This window comes from Perognathus longimembris, chromosome 3 (genome assembly GCF_023159225.1).
Source record: "Perognathus longimembris pacificus isolate PPM17 chromosome 3, ASM2315922v1, whole genome shotgun sequence".
NCBI lineage: Eukaryota > Metazoa > Chordata > Mammalia > Rodentia > Heteromyidae > Perognathus > Perognathus longimembris.
The window spans coordinates 101147791-101169056 of NC_063163.1; positions in this window are offsets into that span (position 1 = coordinate 101147791).

Consider the following 21266-nt stretch of genomic DNA (forward strand, 5'->3'; position numbering starts at 1 on the left):
CCACTCAAAGGCAGCCCCAGCGGCTGGAGAATGGTATTGACTGATCAGTAGAAGTAGCCTTCAGGGATCAGATGTATGAAAAACAATTCCTCCAGTGGTGGCTGGGAGATCTACAGGCTCTCTGATGATATATTCAAATCAATATGCAAGTCCAGTAAGATGGACCCTGGGTGCTTTCAAACAGGGAAAGTTGATGAGCACAGGTATCCAGGGGCACATCCATTTTCTGTCTTAAATTAGCAGGCCCCCATCATGGAGCTGGGAAACCAGTCAGAGCTCAGTAGTCTAGGGACTGTGCATGTGGCAATGATAAGGTAGAGAAAATCAGCATTACTGAGACCAAGGCACAAGTGAAAGCTGTTTGCAGCTCTTAAGTTTCCATGCCCAAGGTGGAATACCAGAAGAAACCCGAGGAAAAGATCTGCATGAAGATGTTCAATAATGACTCTTCAATTTCCTCCATCTAATTGAGGATTTTATCACTCACACCTACGTGCAGTCCAAATCACTGTCCATTAACAGAGTCGTAGAAATGTTCAGGCATTGGTTGCAGAAGGCTTGGGGCAGGGGGACAGGAAATCCAGATGGTTTTTAGAACAGAAAAAGGAGAGAAATTGCATCATTGTTAAGTGTATTCTCTGCTTCTGTCCATTCATTCCAGGGTCTGCTTTCTTCTGGATCTAATATTTCAGAAGGCGGGTCTGGTGGGCTAGAATTTTGGTTCTTTTATGTTGCAGCATTTTTGAATCAGTAAATCATCACAGTTCTTTCTTGGGTGGATTTAGAAACATGAAATTGTCTGGAACTGCAGGAGAGATTTGAGTTAGACATGTCAGAGGACTTCCTGACCTGAAAGGCACTGATATGAGACACTGAGGTATTTCTGTCACTGCCATGCTTACTCTTTATCTCTGCCCTTTTCCTTCTCTCTCTGGAACATTTTCTCTCTCTTTTTTTCCCTGTATTTCACTCATCGATTTTAGCCAGAGCTAAAAGAGAGCTTCATTACTCTGAACTTGTTCATGGCTGGGAGGAATTGGAATGGAGATACTGTCCTCCTGTGGCTCCCAGAGTGTGGGATGACAACCTTATGTTAAATTTATGTGTTCTCATTTTTGTTGAGTATGACTATATTTCTGTACATTTTATTTCACCCTTTAAACATTTATGTTCCTGTGTTATGATTAATTAAGTGTAGTAAAATGAAGTGTTTGCAAGTTTAAAAAAAATAAAAGGAAAGCTCACTTCTCTGGAGTCTTTGTACTTTTCAAATTCTTTTGACCCTTGCCAGGCTTTATTTCTCCTTACTCTTTTCTTCTATTTGTCACCTTAAAAAAAAATCCCCTGGTCCCTCTGGGACAGTCCTTCAGTCCCTACTCTATTAAAGAATTTGCTGATGCAGACTATCTTCAAGGCAATGGGAGTCTATTCTAATTATTGCTCTCCCCTCTGCTCTCTTCTCCTCCTCTCTCTCCTCCCCTCCTCTCCTATTTCATCTATCTATCCTCTTCCACTTTTCTATCTTATGACATATATATGTTATGATATCTATACATACACACACATATATATACACATATTTATATATATATACATATCAAGCTGTAGTGACGAGCAGAGTCCACCCTTAATGTCAAAAGTCAAGAGAGTCTCATGAAATGAACAGCCAGCCTCCTTCTGTACCTAAGTATCCAATGAGTCCATTGGAAACACGAGTCCTAACTCAAGGAAAGCACTGCATTATCATCATCTCTCACCTGCTGGCACTTAAGTGGAAATGCAAGTAGAATTTACAGTCACACCCCCCCCCCCCCACAAAAGGTAAAGTCTGATGCCTCACAGCTTCCCCTCCCTCCATCCTGCATTTGTCAGAGGAAAGAGTTTGCAGGGTAATTCAATACATACTATAATGCATGGCTTTGGGAAAAACCTTAAAGGTAGTACTGAACAGATACTACTCATGTGTGCATTTGTGATTCTCAGACATTGAAGAATACAAAGTACACTTTGCCATGCAGGCTCCAAACCTCATCCCCATCTAAAGGATGGAGATTCAGAAGATCATGGTTCAGGGTATCTGGGTACAGGCCCACAGAACTCTATTTTAGGCAATATCTCTAGGCAATTCTGAAGCAGGTGGTTCATTGACTACACACTCAGCAAAATGCTCTTGAAATGTCTAAATGCTGCCATTACTCTTGAGATGAAGGTGAGAAGAAAAATTATGACTATTAATTATGTATCCCACAAGTATTTGAGAATATACTATGTGCAAAGTTCTGTGAGAGGCACTGAGTGGGAGGCAAGGAAATAGAAGCTTCAGCCCACACCAGCAGTTGTCCATCTGTCAGGAATTGTTCCTCCAAGCTCTGAAACTGGCTTATTTATCTATGTCATGCTATGCTGAAATTCTGACTTCGGTGTTTGCTTCCATATTGGAATATTCCATATTGGAATATATATGTGACTGTAGCCTAAACACATGCATGAGTCAGGAAAATGAGATAATAAACATCTTAGCAGTAGCAGTAGTAATAGTAGCAGTGATTGTAAAAGTTGCTGAATGAAGGTCTAGGACAACATCCAACTCAAAAACATCCCACGGTGCTGATGGAAAAGATGCTAAGCACATTTCTTGGCAAGGTCTTTCTTCTGAAGTTCTTTGAACATGGGAAAGATATCGTGCCTCCTTCTTGCCTTTGATCAGAAATGGCATTTTTATGCCTACCATACTGCGTCTAAGCACAGCTGGAGCCTTAGAAGCCATCCCAAGTTTGGGTTATGCCCCAAGGTTCTAGTATAACTCCCACTGGGAGTCTTACCTTTGGCGGCCTTACAGTTCCTAGGCAGCCATTCTGTTCACATGAGATCTTTTCTTGCCTCCTCTTCTTAATTATCATCTACTCATCAGAGATTAGTGGAATGCCCTTGCTATGTGTCAAGGCAGCATATTTTCTTTCCCATCTCTCACCTGCCAACTGTGAACACACCCAGACTCCAGCCAGGAGCAAGCATAGCTGGTGTGAGGCTTTGAAGGGTTGCCTGCTCCTGGGAGACAGGAGGCTGAAGCAACCTCAGCTTTCCCCAGCTGTTTCTCTGCAGTATGCAGCTCGGGCAGAGGCAAGAAGACCTTGAGCTATGTGTGGGTGTGTGAGAGAAAAGCTGAAGGTTGGCACAGCCCCCATCTAAAGGAGAGGGATTTCTGAAGGGGTCTCTTCAAATCACAAGTCATGTGAGGAGAGGATATTCAAAGATCCTTTCTGCAAGAAGCCACTTTGAAATTGTATACATTTAAACTGACTAGCCATCACTATTCTGTTGGATAGAAGCAATTTGTCTTTTGCTAGTGTGTATGTGTGAGTGTGTGCATGTGTGTGTGATCACAACTCATTCACATTCTGCCCCAATTATAAATTTTATCCCCAGAAGCATTCATGTGAACTTAGTGCAACAAATACTTATATGGTTTTAGTAATTTTGGACCATGGAAAAACCTCATCAAGAGATGGCAAGAAATGCTAGTCCAAGCATGAAACTGATAGCTCTTGCTTATAATCTTAGCTGCTCAGGAGGCTGAGTTCTGAGGATCAGAGTTTGAAGCCAGTTCAAGTAAACAAATCTGTGAAATTATTTTCAATTAACCAGCAGAAAGCCAAAAGTGGCACTGTGGCTCAAGTGATAGACTGTTAGCCTTGAGTAAAATGAAGCCAGGGACAGTGCTCAGGTCCTGAGTTCAAGCCCCAGGACTGGCAAAAAGAAAAGAAAGAGTGTGAAGCTTTGAGTTCAAGCCCTAGTACTAAATACAAGCACAAATAAAAACAATAAATAAATAAGTTAAGGCTGGTCTAGTTGGAGGAGAAATATATCTATATCTCTTGAGTATTTGTGGAAGAGAAAATTCAGAAAAGGAAGCTGTCATGTACGCTTATTCATTAGTGTCTTTTCAAATATGTGTAATGCACATATTTTTGAGTACCACTTAGGCATATTGCATAGTACAAGGGTAGAGAAAGAAACTAATGTTTATCCACCTTTTATAGGCTGGGGATTTTAATGGGCTCATTGCTTATCACAGGGATGCCTCGATGTATTCATTTTCATATTCCCCATGTCACAGCGAGGAAATAAAAGCTCAGAGAGTTTACCCCATCTCACACAGCTCGTGCTGTTGGCATTGCCTTGATTCTAGATTTGCCTGGTGGTGAAGCCTGTGTTTCTTCTGCTCTTCCCTCTACCCTGTGGCTTTAACCCCCTAGTTTTTAAGGTACTGTTCAGGACTCCTAGATCTGCACACAAAGTGCAGCCACAGGTGAGTGGCATCCAAACCTCATGATAGCTAGCCAGATTAGTAGATCAAATCTGTGATATGTTCCCATTGCACAGACAGAACATGAGTAAGAGGCAGTGTCTGCACCCTCGTCCTGGCTGTCACGAAGGACACAGAAGTGCACTTCCTGCTATGACTAGGATTGCGTATTCCCATCAGAGTTGCTTGCTGGTGTGTATCCACCACCTCCAGCTAGCATGGAAGCTTTCTCTCCTTCAGTTACCCAAAGTCTCTTTGGCATCTCACAGAGCTGGGGCTCCACTCTGCTTCCTCTACTAAATGTGTGTGTCCAAGAAGGGAACACTTCTCATTATCACACAACAACAACAACAAAATCTTTGGGAAAAAAATAAATTCCAGATCCCCCCCCCCAAAAAAAAGAACAAAAAGAAAGAAAGAAAGAAAAAGAAAATCCAGCAACCCTTTCCTCCAAGTTAATTAATTTGAGCACTATTTTCCGGAAAAGTGTTTCTTAAATCCCTATCGCTAAAGGCAATTTTCTTGCCACAATCATTCAGTGTTCCTGACAGAAAGGAGTATAATCGCTCCTTGACAACAGAAGGTGACTGGCAGAAAGAAGGCTGAGGAGAAAGCAGATTCCCACAGCCCTGGAAGAGGCTGCAGATACTCAGAGGCCAGCCTTCCCAGGCCCAGGGAGCTCTGTGTCTGCACACTATCGTTCTTTCTGTAGCAAATACTGACGACACTGGGTAGTACTTCATGCTGTATATTTATGGGGGTGGGTTGGTAGGATGGTGTGTATACCTGTGTGCAGGTGTATTATATATATATATACACACACACACACATACATGTGCATGTGAGTGTACATGACCATGTGAATGGTATACTAGTGAATGCAAAGGGTGACAGGTTGTTTGAATACACAAGCATCCTAGACTCAGGGTCACTGATCTCTTCCAGTCCAGTTTGTCTAGATCTACCAAGCTCTAGAGGGTCACTTTTCTTAGTCCTAGGTTATTTTCACTCCTATTTTTTCCCTTGGCAACTTTTCTATTCCAAGTGCCAGTGGGATGTCTTAGGTACTGAAATGACAATTAATAGGAAGCTGAGATTAAGCTTTTTCCACACCTGAAAGTAGGTATAAAATATATGATCAGTGTAGAGGAGTATGCCATTTTTCCTCTTGCTTGAAGACAGGCAGAGAGAGAACTTGTCTGGCACCAGTGCCCTTAGCCATTAAGAGTAATAATAGCTTCCATTAATCAAGTAATCAGGCAAAGGGGTAAGCATTTTATGTGTTTGCATACATTACTTCTTAAAATCCTTTCCACAATCCTAGGAAGTTGCTCTTTTAGTCTGGTTTGCAGTTGAGGAAACCAAGGCTCAGAAGTGTTAGGAGTCTCTCATTTCATACACACAGCCAGAACTTGATCCTGAGGCTCTAACAAGATCAAAGCCCTATCCATTACTCCACTCTGATGCAGTTGCTTCCAGGTTCTCTGTATATGTTGAGAAGGGTACTGATACAAAATGAACCACAGTCCTAGGATGACCTAAATTTGAGGGAACCCCCTGCCCCAGGACAAAGAATTGCTTCTTTCCTTCAGAGTTAATTTTTTCTCTGATTTTGGAAAGACAAGAACATTGTTCCTTCCCCAGCTAAGGAACACAATCTACTCCTTCTTTGATGCATTAAAATATGCCGAGGAAAGAATGTCCTATAAGCAACAAGGAAACAACCCTTGAGTCCATGTATGCACGTGGAGACTTGGGGCAAAATGCTGTTAGCTTTGGAGCCAAACTGTTTTTCATCAACTGTAGGTTTGCTTACACTATCTTGAGCTTCAAATGATTCTTGAGTAAATTGAGGATAAAATACTTGCCTCTCAGGGTTTTGTGAACATTAAATGAGAGAATATATTTAAATAGCTTAGCACAGTGCAGGGCTTAAGGAAGAGCTCAGGCAAGGAAAGCTACTAATTGTTTCTTTCTTTAAGCCATAAGTAGCAAACTTACAGGGGCTCCCAAGGCACCCTTGTAACAGGGAGCACCCAAGCTTGATGTTATAGAACTGTGTGTATAGCATGGTGTCCAGAATGGACTAAAGTCCAGCTTGGCACTGATTCTGCTGGCTTGATTCATGACATTGGACCTACTGTGCATGTTCAGATTAGGTCTTCAGCTGCAAAGTGAGGAATTCATAGTCTTAGGGACTGAGCTTTGTGTAAAGGAAAGGAGAAGATAAAAGGGCTCCACTAAAGTACAGGACATAGTCATGGCACAGAGTAGGGTTGATAAATAGCTGATGTTGTCCATCTCTTTATTATTATTGTGCTGCGAATGCATCACACCCTGTTGATCTTTCCTAGGCTCCTGAGAGACACAGGCTGCACAAAGTCTCTCACCTGACTGGAGATGAGGATAACAAAACAATTCTTAGTTCATTAAAGGAGGCAGTGCAGTGCTAAATGAGTCCCATAGGAGGCGAGGACACTTCTAAAAATTGTATTGTCAACCTGTGGAGTATAAAGCAAGGACAGAGAACAGTCATTTCCTCAGGCCTCTGTTATGTTCATGTTTCAGTGCTGGTGTGAGCACAGCCACCATCTCAGGGGATGCCTTTCTTCTTTCTTTTCTAAATTACATGGGTTGGAAACATGATTGGAGTCCTGGCTCATCACCTGAGCAGCCGCTCCAGTATGAGATGGGTTGGTTTTGCACTTTGCCATATGGCTTTCTCCATATCCCTCAGCCTTGATCTGTCAGACCTAACCAGATTGAAGAGATTTTGATCTTTCTTATCTTTTAACTTTAGTTATTCAGATTTTATGTTCCTCTCTCCATTTCCAGTATATTTCTCTTCAGTCATTCCATTTCACTCTGTTTTCTAGTTCATTAGCTCTTTACCTAGTTGCATATTACAATCACATAGAACTTTTACAAAATTCTGACACCTGGTCTCACCTCAGTTGAGTCAAAAAAGAGATCTAGAGTGGTGAAATGGGGCCCAGGTTACAGGGTTGTTGTTCTTTTGGCTTGTTTGGTGCCTGAGCTGGGGCATAGACTTATAGCCTCCTCATGCCCACATTCAACTTGCTTGCTTATAGTTAGCTCTGCCACTTGAGCCATGCCTCTAGTCTGCCATTTTGCTTGTGACTTGGAGATTTTCTCATGGACTTTTTTGTCCATGTTGCCCTTGCAGCATCATCTTCTGGTCTCAAGCTTCCCAATTAGCTATGGTTATAGGTGTGAGCCACCCATACCCAGCTATAATAAGGCTTTTTCTTTTCTAAAAAGCTCATTGAAGTAACTACAAATTATTATAGACATCTAACAGATGCATGCTACATTTGCCCACTCATATGGCTCAACATGTATAAGATGTTGATTATAAATGTTGTATAACATGTGTACTATATAACACATCTTAGAGAACATGTTTACTATATAATTAACATGTTAGCCAACATTGACATGTGCTACATGCATGCTGATTCATGCATGTACATTAACATGTGTAAGCTACATGTTGACAAGGATGTCAATCCTGTAAGATTAATGAGATCTCTTTGCAGAAGTCCCATCTCAGTATACAGTAACACATACACCTGTGTTGCTTGCTGACTTGGCTCTATCAGTGGTTTTTCAATGTGAACTTAATGTTTTCCCATCCTTTTCTTTGTCAGTTCTTCCTGCACAACTGGTGTTGACCTGTCCTTGCCTTACGGTGTCGCCTGAGCCTGACTGACTTTCTAGGTGGTCTTGTACCACAGATCCTCAAGATAGGACAGAGTCCCCAGTTTTCCATCACTTATAAACTGATCTGACTTGCTGGTGGGTATGATATGAAATAGTCCCTGACAGGGACGAAGGTGGTCCTCTCTTCTGCCTGATCCACCTACAGCATTGTTTTGTAGAAGCAGGCCTGTTGGTGACGTCTCCCACCAGGGGATTAGCCCTTGCACAGAGACTCAACACCTCACAGCTGTGCTCCTCAGATCAGGCAGTGCCTGTGTCAAATCTATTGTTGTACAGTGTTACCTACTATACCCTATCCTATGTGTGAAATGAATTGCCACACATTAGATGTTTAGAACTTTGGTAGAACATTTTTCTCTACTATTTGCATAGAGGGGAAGGAAGAATCCACATCAAGTGTCTGGGAATGGATTTAATATTGGGAGAGAGAGAGAGAGAGAGAGAGAGAGAGAGAGAGAGAGAGAGAATGAAGGATGGAGCTGAACTAAGTGAATGCATAATGCTGGAGGAGATTTGATTAGAGTCTCTGTCAGTGTTCCCAGTGACCCAGAAGGTTCTGGGTGACCCAGTGAGATTCTACCATGGGATTCTGAAAATCTATGTTTAAGTCTGGGAAATGGGAATAATTACCACCTGTTTCAGGTGTGTGCTTTGGCTCACTCATTTTCTCCAATCATTTGCTGGGTCCTGGCTCTGTTCATCTAATGATTATTACTGGAATGTATCCTCCTAGAGTTCATAGGTTGGAAATACATTCCTCAAATTCATATGCTGATAGTATGTGGAGGTGGGTCTTTTAAGAGGAAATTAAGATTAGATGAGGTCAAGAAGATGACCCCTATGATGGTATTAGTGAATTCATAGCAAGAGGAAGAGAAACCTGAGTTAGCATATTTGTTGTCTCTCCAGGTGGTATCCTCCATCTTGTTATGATGCAAGAAGATCCTCACATGGAAAACAGATGCTGATTCCATACCCTTAGACTTCCCTGCCTCTAGAAGAGTGAGTCAAACAAACCTGTATTCTTTATAAATTGGCCAGTGTCAGATTGTTTTTTCTCATAGCCTTAGAAAATGGACACCCAGCCTTGATGCAGAGAAGTCCTCTGATGAGACATTTCTCATCTCGGAATACTTGATAGAATAGGCTTAAAATCAAATGACCTGACATGAATCCCAGCCCAGCTTCTTCAGTGCTGTGGAGATTTGAACAAGTTTCCCAGTATCTCTAAAGTAGAGGGTAAGTGGGAAACTAGCATTGACTCAAGATGAACTTTTTATTAGAAAGAGAAGACGCAATACTCATTGAACATGTCAACCTGGGCCCAGTATTACTCTGGAAAACTCAATAACTATAGTGAGCACTGATGGTGCATGCCTCTAATCCAACTTACACAGGAGGCTGAGATCTGAAGGTCATGGTTTGAAGCCAACTGAGGCAGCAAAGTCCATGAGTCTCATCTCCAATTAACTACCAAAGATTTCGGTTTTGAGTGAAAAAGCTAATGGACTGTGCTCAGGCTCTGAGTTCAACTCCCAGTACCAATATCAAAACAACCCAACAAAACTTCAACAAATGTTTTCTCCCTTTTCCTCCTTAAATCAGAATCCCCTTTCCATCATTTATGCTGAGCTCCTTCCTTAAAATATCCCATTCTTAAATCAGCTCTTTCTCTTCTTCCCCCTGTTTCACCTGTGCCAAGAGAAAAGGCTGGACTTTTTTTTTCCCCTTCCTAGCCCTAGTCCAAAGTGTGGCCAACAAATTCAAATAAACATATACCCATGCAAACCTGCCCCCCCCCCCCGCCACCACATGGCCCAAAGACAAAGAAAAATGGGTGAAGTTTAATTTTTTGGCCCCTTCTCATAATGATTCATCCATAATGATTTCTAGTGGTTGTATTTTCTTCTGTGACAGAAACAATTTACTGTATTCTTGCAAAGCCCATTTTCTCAGCGTGATCTAGTTGTGTGGTGGTTTGGGAAGTAATTTACTGATAGTTTGCTTCAAAATAGCTTACAAAGACAAAGGGGTTCTGTTGACACCAAGGTGCATTCTTACGGGCTGGGGGAAAAAACAGGATAAAACAATTTTAAAAAGTAAAAACATGGTATTATCATTACTTTGGACTTAGGTTGTAAATTGCATACCCCTAGCTGAGACTGACCTTTCCCTCTTCTCTTCTGCATCTTGCTCTGGGAAGCAACTATGGGCTGTTTGTTTGCATGGGCAAATTCATGCTATGCCTTAGTGGAAGCAAGATTTTGTTTTCTTTTGTACTCAATCATAAACCTCATCCTCAAGATGCTCGTGTATACTTTTCTTCCATTTTTTGTCTTTCATAATGTGCAATTGCAACATCCATAATAAGTAGAATCACAAATCCTTGGCCTCAGTGGGTGCTGCTCCTATTCTTGGTTGTTTTTGCCTTGGATATCAGCCTGGCGTGTTGACTCCAGTATCCTCTCTCCACACCTAGCCCTCTTTTATTTACATTAGAACTAGAGAATGACTGGGTGGGTTCCTGGCTTTAGGAAGAAGCAAGGAGCTTGTCTTGCTCAGCCTTACTATCTCTAGGGGAGGGAACAGCCTCAGCCTCAATCCATAATCCCTTCCACCCTGAGCTCTCCAAATTAGACAGGATTTGGGCTTCGTCTTGGTCTTAGAGTTGGCATACATTCGTTATTAGTTTTGCCCAAGGTTTTATACTCGTTTTAAAATTAATAATGATTTTAGGATTTTATAATGGGAGAGGTTTATGATCGTCAGTCTAATCCTATAAGCTTAAATCCTAAACCAACATGAATGACGCTCAGGAAGGCCTAAAGCAGCTGCACGGATCTTTAGTTTCCTGAGCAGTTGTCATGAACAGGGAGGAGAGAGAAGCAGTCACTGTCGGTTCCAACTTGTCTCTCACGAACTGAAGGGAGCCTGTGGATACTTATTTCTAAAGGAGAGATACTTCCAAAACCTAATGCAGAAAAAACAAGAAAAAAACAAACCCAAACCCTCTTATCCATGTGTTTACATTGCACCTAAGACATTGGCATATGATTTTCTCTGTGTTTAAGCAAACACTGGGTTTCTATTCTAAGTTTCTAAACATTTTATACTTCCATCCTCAATCATTTCCTCATTCACAAGAATCAATTAAAGACCAATTGTGTGTTAGTGTACTAGAGGCATTAAAAATGACACTTTTGATGGTCTCTAAGTTGGAAGGCAGCTATGCTCACCACTATACCACCAACGCTCGCCTGATGGTCTCTAAGTTGGAAGTGCTACTAGCTCAATGGGGGATGTCAAGGTTTCCCAAAAGTTAAATATCAAGTGTTTATTTTCTGCTCTTTTAGTTGGCTAGTTGGAGCTGAAAAGTGGGTTTCCTAGTTGATACTGGTTTAATATGAATAATATTTCTACCCACATTCATTTCTATACATGATATCTTGATTTTCCTTCCCTATGTCTGTTCCTGCCAATGTGACATAAGGAAATACTTATTTCCTTCTAATCAGAAAACACCTAGAAATGACCATGCTTCTCCCCTGAAAAGGGTCAAATTCCAACAGCAACAAGAACAAAAAGGCCACATTTCCAACAAGAAGTCTAGAACATTGCCTGTCTCATTTTTGTCTGTTTCAATTTCTGTGGCAGTCAGTATTTGCTAATTTGTACTGCATTATTCTGTGACAATTGGGTTCCAAGGACAGAAAGGTAATTCTCTGCCCCTGAAGTCTCTAGAGCTGTGCAATCATATAAAAACTCCAACGGGTCTTCTGATGAGATATTTAAGGTTTGGATTGTGTCACTGCTACTCCTCCATTGCCCACAGTCACTGCCAGCACCAGCGTCCTTGTGGGTAAGCCCGGAGGGAATGGCACAGAGAAGATTCCAACTGTGACTACATTGTCCCTGAGTCCCTCTTCTGGGCCATTTGGCCAAATTAAAGAAGTCATCATCTTTGTCCTCTCTCTTGGCTGCTGCTGAGCTGCTGGAGGAAGCTGACAGCCTTCTTGTATCTGTAGGGAAGCCTGTGAGAGACACAAGTTGGGTGCATAATAGAATCAGCTACCTGACAAGGCTCTTGGAATTTTATTAGAGCTATGCTTCAGAGAGTGGGTAGTTGGAGTTTAAAAGAGGACAAAAATTGCTGAATAGTATTTTTTTTTTTTTTGGCTCTGATTTGGTTTGACTTTTGACTTGGTTTGGAGCACTGGCTTTTTGAAAACAGTTCTCCCCTCCAGTGTTTTTTTTTTTCTTCAAATTTTTATTATCAAACTGATGTACAGAGAGGTTACAGTTTCATACGTTAGGCATTGGATACATTTCTTGTACTGTTTTTTACCTCGTTCCTCATACTCCCCTCCCTCCTCCCCCTTTCCCCCATGAGGTGTTCAGTTCACTGACACCAAACAGTTTTGCAAGTATTCCTTTTGTAGTTGTTTATCTTTTTTTACCCTGTGTCTCTCAATTTTGGTATTCCCTTTCAATTTCCTAGTTCTAATACCAGTATACATGGTTTCCAATATAACTCAGATAAGATTACAGAGCTAGTGTAGGTACAACCACAGGAAGGTGATACAAGAACAGCATCAATAATAGAAGCTACAGATACACATGGGATGTTGAAAGTAGTTACAACGTCCCTCCAGTGTCTTTGACCCATTTGAGGCTCTTTTAACCACCAGCAGCAAGTGAGAAGTAATCCGATTGCTACTAGCCTCAAAAGAGACAGCACCCCATTGTCCTAGCACAGCTGGAGTTTGTCTTTGTGGCCTCTTTTATACCCCTGGAGGGACAACCCTTTTAAGAGATAAACCCAAAGGACAGCTTTCTGTGTTGCATGGGCATCTCCACTAATTCAGGATGATCTGAGCAGTAGTAAACTGAGTTTCAAGGGCATCCTAAGAAACTTGTCAATTTCAAGCCAGCTACCATGAGGTCCAGGGATCTTTCATAGCTAGCTAGGGTTTGGAGGTTTGTTTACCCTCGTTTATGTAATAGCTACAATCCCCCAGGTAGATTAAGTAATTTCTTCATTTCGAATATCCCAAACTGTATGACATTTGAAAGATTTCCTTGACATTGTCAAGGGCAAATGCTCACTTTATTGCTTTTCCTTCTTCTTTCCTTAAAGACAATAGACTGCTTTCTCCCTCCTGGCAGCTAAAGGAGCAGAGGTGAGTGGAAATTACCACAGATGTTTTATGATGTTCAAGCCCTTTCAATTGTACTCCCCAAACTTGCTAATAGCTGCTCTCCTGTGTGTTCTTGTTCTACCTCTTGTAATTTTTCCTCCCATTTTCTTTCTGAGTCAAGATCTTTGCCCTTTTTATAAAATGTACCAATATTCAGCATGTGTGCAATGCTTTGCATTGGCCCCCTGTGACCATTAATGAGCAAGTCTATACCAAACAATGCTCACATACTGAAGGCTCATCCTTACCCCATTGCACAGACCAAAAAATCAAGGTTCCAGTAGATCAGCTCACAACCTGAAGCCAGGTGATTCTTCTTAGACATCAAAACATATGACTTCAAACAAAAGCTTCATCCTAGAAGCAGTTACGAGAGGAGACAAAGAGCAGAGATTATTTTCTCTGTATGCTTTTCCTATTAAAATCCAACCTATTTCCAGTTTTAACCTGTCCTTAATAAGCTGTGAGTTCTGAAGAGAATTCCAGGTCTGTACAACAGAGTGAGGCCTGCTCGGTATTCTTGGTGCTCTCTGAGACCTAAGAAGCCCATCCTTGCTCTCATTTCCCACAGCATCAGTGGACTTTGTACACACTTCAGGACTCATGAAGGATTCCTGCCTCAAACCTCTTGTGTGTCTTTCTTCTTGACCAATTGCTGGTTGCTTATCACCACTGTTTTGAATTACCTATTTCCTAGTCTAGTCTTTTAGACTATAATTTTTTAGTGTATTTATGAGCATGCCACACAAATCCTGCATGATATGTTCATTTTCTGACTATTTCTAGCATGTTCATCTTCTTGATAGAAGAGAACTGGTTGGATGAGTCATCATGTGTTTATTTTATGGCCACATTGGTCTTCTTGTAGCACCCTAAAATCATGCTCCTCAAGTAATTCTCTCTTGATTTGTCCTGTTACTGCTCTTCATAAGCAAATTATGCTTTGTTACTGGCTTCTAACTCTGAATCATGATCCTTCTACTCAGTAAAAACAGGCATTGCACCTGTCTCTCTCCAGTCTTATCCAGTTCTTCATGAGTTTTCAATTATGGGTTTTGTTGAAACTGAAATTCCATCAGTTGATCTCTAATGATGGTGCTTACTAATTTACATGACTTTGGGTAACCGCAGCAGTATTTCATGAGTTTATTTATTTTCTAAAATTCCCCATGGTGCTGAGCACTCTTCCCTGACAGATTAACAGGTACTTAAAACCTGTGTGAAATACACCCAGCCCTGTAAGATACTGGGTCCTCTGGGAAATATGACAGAATATATTATCTTGTCCAATCTTCTAGGAATTTTCAATTTAGGTGGGCAAACAAATCTTACATCCATGCAACTTTTAGAAAATAGTAAATGACAATATGATCAACAGCCAGAACAGACAATAAAGAACATGTATATAATGCTCCAGCAAGTAACATAATTAAGAGTGGCTCTCCTGCCAGTCTATTTGGACTGTAACTGGAAGCATTGCAGGGTGGGGCTCAACATGAACTTAGGAGCTGATCAGATCTGGATACAAACCTGAGTCTCTTGTCTTTGAATATTTTTATGATTTAGACCAGTTACTCAATCCCAGTAAACTTTGTTTTACTTATCTACCATGTATGAAAGAAATTATTTCCAATAATGCATATCTGTACAGAGATATAAGCTTAAAAAGGTAGAGTTTTTTCTTTTTTTCTTTCTATGTGGGTCCTGGGTCTTGAACTCAGGTTCTGGGCACTGTTCCTGAGCTTTTTGGCTCAAGGCTGCTGTTCTACCAACTAGAGCTACAGCTTCATTTCTGGCATTGGGGTGAATAATTGGAGATAAGATTTTCATGGATTTTCCTGAGAGGGCTGGCTCTGAACCATGATCTTCAGATCTCAGCCTCCTGAATAGCTAGGATTACAGGCATGAGCCACTGGTGCCCTGACAAGTTTTATTCTTTTGTTTACTGCTATATTCCTCACTCCAGGGGCTAGACTAATAAATATTTGCTGAAATAACAAACATCATCAAATTTCCAGTAGCGTGGCTAATATAGCATTGTCAAAGTTGAGGCATGTGCTCAATACAACATACATTACATAATTTGTTGTTGTTATTATTATTATCCTTATTACTATTTCATGTAGTTTGAGTATTAAAAGGTCAGGGTACAAAAGACTTTGAGTTCTGTCTTTCTTGTAGCAATGGGCTCATAGTCCTGCTAAGATAACATGAAGTCTATACTGAGCTGTGTACATGTTCTGGTCTATTCCATGTATCTCCTTATCAGCCTCACCTTGCTATGGATTATTTATTTGTTTATTGTGAAATGCTTTGAATCAGACTAGTTGCTGTACACATTTAGGCCAGTGACTTATCATTGAGCTACATCCTCACCACTTACCTTGGTATATTACCTTCATTTGTTAAAATGTTTTTTTCAATTTGAGTTTCTTTGTTATTTTTTCCCCAGATGTTCTGAGTCCCTTGTTTTAACTCTTTGTTATCCTGTCTTGTCTTGATGTTGCAGGTAAAATTTTTTTTTTTTTAAGAATTCCCATGTCCAATATGAGCCTAGAAAATAAGGTCTTCTGTCAGCTCCTGTAAAACTAACACCCCATGCCATGGGAAGAAGTGACTTCAAACTACTGGAGACCTGCAGTGATTCCCTGGCTGAGATGCAGCATTCTTTCTATCCAGCTGATGTATTTGAAATTCACAACAGAACCAATCTACATGAGTATGCTATTTTTATAAAGTACAGATTTGGGATCCAGTCTTGTCATTTGGAGAAACTAAACTCTTCCTTTTCCCATTTCTTCTTAATAAATTGTGGTTAAAAATACCTATCAAATAGGGGTATGATCAGTTTAAGGAAAGTGATGTGCATAAATACACACACACATATATTCATACAGAATATAAAAGTATGCATTATATATATTCATACAGAATATAAAGGTACAAGGTATGTGTATAGACGTGTATATATACACTATATGTATATATATATATATATATACTATATATATATTTCCCAGAGGACCCAGTATCATAAAGGGCTTAGTGTATTTCACATACATGATATATATGTGTATGTATGTATATGTATATATCTATATATAGCTTATATTATATATATGCAGTATGTATATATACATATAGTAAATATATATTCTTTAATTTTCTTCCTATTTTGTATTTCCAGACATTATGTCCAATCATTTTAAGTACTCTTAAAGGGAACTCTAAGTCTTTAAGTCACTTTTTATGTAAAGACAACAATGATCAATGAACAGGCCTTTTGCAACTCAACTTTGAGTATGGCCAGCACATTCTGGTACTGAGGGGTGCTGTTTTCCACAAAAAGTACAAAGATCAAGGTGTTTACAATCTACCTAAGAAGACAAGGTTAACACTAATGCCTAAAGTGAGTATCACAGGGAGCCTGTAGTGCAAATTAAAATAGGTGTGATACAAATCTAAGAGCTGTGGTCAAGGTAGGATAGGCTTCAATGAAGACAAGTTGGAAGTGTCTCTAGTCCTAAAAGAATGCAATTAATTGGAAACACAGTGAGACTTTGTTGGTAGTATATGATTTAAAAAAATCAATCAAGAAATAAATATTTGTCCAAGATCAAGCTTACCAGCTATGTGGTTGCAGTTTATATGAGGTAACTTACACTACCTGGAAGTCAGGAGGTTTCACTGCACCAGAAAAAGACTCCAAGGAAGACAGATGTAGATCAAACAGACTTTTGTCCAGTTCAAGGTCAGACACCAGGACTCCCCACCAGGCTTCTAGTTGGAGAGCAAGGCAAATGGGTAGCAATGTATGTGGTTCCTGACCAGCAGGGGTATTGCAGCAGGTGCCAGGAGGCTGAACAGTGCATTTCACAACCCGAGAATCACAAGACAGTAAAGGTAAAGGTATCATTTAAAGCCATCCTAAGCTGATGCCCTAAGAGTGTAATCTTTTACAGTCAATATAAACCCTGAGACATGCTATTGCTTGCAAAATATTCCCACAGACTTTGGTGAAACTTGTGATTTCCCTTGATCAGCACAAGATGAGGATTAAAAAAAAAGCTTATAAAGTTGATGTTCAGAGCATTATACAGAGTATATTTTGTTAGTATCACAACCTTTTCAAGATCATGTATATCAATACAGCAAAGCAGATTGTGCTTTGGTTGTAATTTGAATTTCCCTTCATTTCATTTCGAAGTGTTTTTTGTTAAGCACATGTTCCCCCAAATGCCTTAAGGTTGTGTTAAAGGTTGATGGGGGTTAATAACCTTTTGTCTTCATTAACTCACTTGCTTTTTAATTTGTTTTTTTTCCCTTTTCCTTTCTCTTCTCCCCCCACCTCAGTTTTTATTTTCCCTCCTTTTCTTTACCCTTCCTCTCTCTTTCCCTCCCTCCCCCACCTCTCTCCCTATTTCTATTTCCTTCCTTCCTTCCTTCCTTCCTTCCTTCCTTCCTTCCTTCCTTCCTTCCTTCCTTCCTTCCTTCCTTCCTTCCTTCTTTCCTTCCTTCCTTCCTTCCTTCCTTCCTTCCTTCCTTCCTTCCTTCCTTCCTTCCTTCCTTCCTTCCTTCCTTCCTTCCTCCTTCCCTCCCTCCCTCCCTCCCTTCCTTCCTTTTTGCCATGGGGCTTGAACTCAGGCTCGAGGCATTATCCCTTAGCTCTTTTGCTAAAGACTACTGATCTGTAGACACCCAGGTCTCTTGAGGACTTCTCTGTCCAGCTGGCTTTGAGCCACTATATTCTGAGCTACAATTACAGGGGTGAGCCCACTGGCACTGCCTGGCTTCTTTTCTTCTGTTTATGTTGACATATCAGAATAAATAAGGAGCTTTGGGTGTGTTACCTTCTATTCTAGGGAAAATAATAAAAGGCAACAATTGAAGAGGCATGCAATTTGTCTGACTCTTCTCTTATCCTTTTCTCATGTATTCTCCATACATTGTTTCTTGTGTCACCTTTGATTCTTGCTGTTTTTCCCCTCATAAGCTCTGTATATGCTTTATTCCTGTCCTTCAAAAAATTGTAAGACACAATATGAAATACATTTCATACCATCAGCTTAGTAAATACACACATATATACTCATAACATATAATAAACAAAAGCATGATTAAATATATTTAATCTCACTGTGAAGGATGCACTCTGACATTCTGTGTTCCATTCTGTCTTTTCTATTTCATCCTCTGCATTCAACTTCATTTAAAAAAAAAACCACTGGGTCATAGCCCACTAGATTTATTTCCTAACTAATTAATGAATTATAATTGATAATTTGAAAACTTTCTAAAATTAATTATTAACTCCCATCTCTTAGTGGTCTTTTATTCCTACCTCATTCCAGCATATTCTTGATTGGATTTTTTTTTCCTTGATATCCAGATGATGAGAATAGTTATATGGATTAAAGAACTTGTGAATAGGTTTGAAATGATTTGGGGGGGAAGTAGTTATACTAAATTGGCTTAAAAGTAAAAACTCACATTTTATTCAATGTTTGAAAAGTTTTCTTTTAAAATTCCATTATAATCTGTCTTCATATGGATGAAAACCCTAGCCTTTTTGTTCTCTGTTAAACAAGTGTTCACAATGGCCAGTCCAAATGGACACTGGCCATAAGCAATCATCAGGCCTGGATTAAGGTAACTGGTTTAGCATTGTATTGGTCCTTAAGCAACCAATCTTCTCTTAAAAATGCAATTTAAATTTAGAAATTAGAATATGTGGTGTAGAGATTTAATCACAATCCTGATCTTGATGTAATATCAAGTCAAACCAACATCATCATGACAGTTACCTTTTCCTTTCCTTCACTCCTAGCAAGTAGGCAGCTCTGATGGTGAATCACAGGAACTGGACCATTCATTCTAACCACGGGACAAAAAGTTGGCAGCTGAGGAAAGGGGATATACTCATTTCAAAAGAACAGCATGGGAGGTTCTTAGCTCCTCACTTGCTTAGGAGCTTAGTTGGCCAAGATTCACATTGCTGGGACCATGTTTCATTTGTGGGCATGGCCCTAACCTTGTCTAAGAAGGTTAGGCAGCTGTCCATGATAGTACATTTCCATGAGAGTGGATATAGCCTCTCCCAACTCCTCTATCTATCTCTATCTCTATCATTTCTACCTCTACATCTATCTCTGTATTTATCTCTCTCTTTCCCTTTCTCTGTCTCTCTTTCAATCAGCCCTTACCTTTTTGAGACTGATACATTGACATCACTAAGATAATCTTCTATTCATAAGGCTAGATCTTCACTAAAAATCTCATTTTTGAGTTAGTTACTGGCCTGCTCTCCCTCACACTGACCTCCCAGAAACCACGCTTTACTGGCTTTCCTATGTAAGGCCTACCATCCATGAGCTGGGTCTGTAAGCACAGTGACAATTCTCCTTAAGAAAAGCTCACCAAGCCATTTATGTCTTGAAAACAATGGAAATGTTGGATCCAGACAGAGTTTTCATAATCTTTTTAGTGGTCTCCCTTGATTTGACCATTTCTTTGGGGATTTTCCTGTCCATAGCTCATCAGCATCTGTTAAAACTTCCAATTTTTGTTTCTAGTAGCATTTTTTAAAAATGATGTAACCTGGGTTGCTCTCAAACTTGTGGTCTTTCTGCATCATCCTCTTCATTGATTACCAGTATGGGCTGCCACAGGCAGAAGAATATTAGCTCTTTCTTTGTGTGTGTTGGTACTAAATTTGAACTCAGTGCCTCATGCTCTTGTTTGGCCCTTTTTACTCAGGGCTGGTGCTCTACCACTTGAGTCATACCTCCATTTCCTGTTTCTTGTAACCTAATGAAAAGATATTTAGTACCACAATACGTGATAAAGTAAACGTAACAGAATTATTATCATTATTGACATTATTACTGTCTTATTGTAATCCAGATCAAATAAATCCATTTCTAACTAAATAGTCAATTTCCTTGGCATGATAAAATTATGTTGTGCTTTATAATAGTTTTTTCTAACAAAATGCATGTATACTTGCTTTTGGGATAATCCTCTTATATTTAAAATTTGCTCCTAAACAAAATCTGCAGTCCACTCTTTTCCATCTTCACAAATTGAGTCTTAAAGTAGATATTCTAAAAATGAGATCTTGTGGCTTTTCTTCTCAGTTACCATGATAAGACTTTGGAGGATCAGAGAAGTTCAAGCTAAGAATCACATCCCCAAGTCATTTCTCACACCCCATCCTGCCAAGCCAAACTATGAAGGCGGAGGCAGGAAGAGGAAAGGCGCTGTTATTGCCATTTCAAGCTGCTATCGCCAAGTGTTATACCCTGGATAGTTTATATATATAGCATTTGTTTCTCACTCTTCTCAAGCCTAGAAATCCAACACAAAGATTTTGTATCCACCAAAGGCTTCCTTATCACTTCCTGGTATATACATGACAGTTTTGTTGTATCCTCAAGTGGCAGAAGGGGAAGATGAGCTCTATGAAGTCTCTTTCATCAGGACACTAGTCCAAACAGTTCAGGCTTCAGTATCATGACCTAACGGTTTCACTAAGGCCCTATTTTTTTCCAGGTAATTTTTAAAAATTGTTGTTATCAAGGTGATATACAGAGGGGTTATAGTGACATAAGTCAGGTAAAGAGTACATTTCTTTTTGGACAATGTCACCCCTTCCCTTGCTCTTTCACAGATTCTCCCTCTCATCTCACCCACAAGGTATATAGTTCATATTCAACATAGTGTCTAGTGAGTACCATTGCTGTATTTGTTCACCCTTTGTCCCACCATTTCTGTGCCCCAGCCCTCCTTGGCCCTACTCTTTAATAGCAGCCCATTAAAGACTGGAATTTCAACATATGGATTTCAAGGGAGAATAAAATAGTGAATCCATAGTAAGGAGCAAGTTAAACCATGAGCATAGAAAAAATAAATCAAAAAGATAAGGAACCAACTCTGGCTGAGTTCAGGCTGGACAAGATAGGACGAGGTGACCTACAGAGATGCCCAAAAGACTCTAAACCATCTGAATTCACACCTTC